Consider the following 597-nt stretch of genomic DNA (forward strand, 5'->3'; position numbering starts at 1 on the left):
AAAGGAAAACAGACAAACTGAAAACTTCTCAATTGTGACATCATGAAGGCATCCGTACTACAGAGTATTAAAAATAATAAGAATCACAGATTTCGGGAATAAAAATGTACATTTTGAAGAAGTGGTAATCTTAGAATAATACGTGTCATACGAGGGACAATAAAGCATAGCTCTTCAAGCAAGGTTTTATAACGTGGCAGCAAAACAGATTAGCATGTCTAGCTAGCCCTTCTCAGTTTTGCCTTCCTCACTTCCTGCACATGCCAAAGGTCAATAAAGTTTCCCCCCTTTTCATAGCTGTCTCAGGCAATGCCTGTAACAAAAAGTTAGTATGGTTTTCTTGTAAATGTTATTCCGTTTTCCACATTAATTTCCGACTCCCAAAATTTCCCGAAATCAGAGATTATTTTAATCCTCCGTCATAACGGGCATTGCCTAAGACAGCTATGAAAAGAGAGGCCTTATGTGACGTTTGGCTTTTGGTAAAGGCAATATCACGACTTCATCGTAAATTTACAACTGTTTTTATTTCACTTTACGACTTATTATATACAAATTTCCCCACTGAGGGACGAATAAAGGCATATCTTAATTCTC

Source organism: Doryrhamphus excisus, linkage group LG18 (genome assembly GCF_037039965.1).
Source record: "Doryrhamphus excisus strain RoL-2023G ecotype Guam linkage group LG18, RoL_Dexc_Guam_v1.1, whole genome shotgun sequence".
NCBI classification, from domain to species: domain Eukaryota; kingdom Metazoa; phylum Chordata; class Actinopteri; order Syngnathiformes; family Syngnathidae; genus Doryrhamphus; species Doryrhamphus excisus.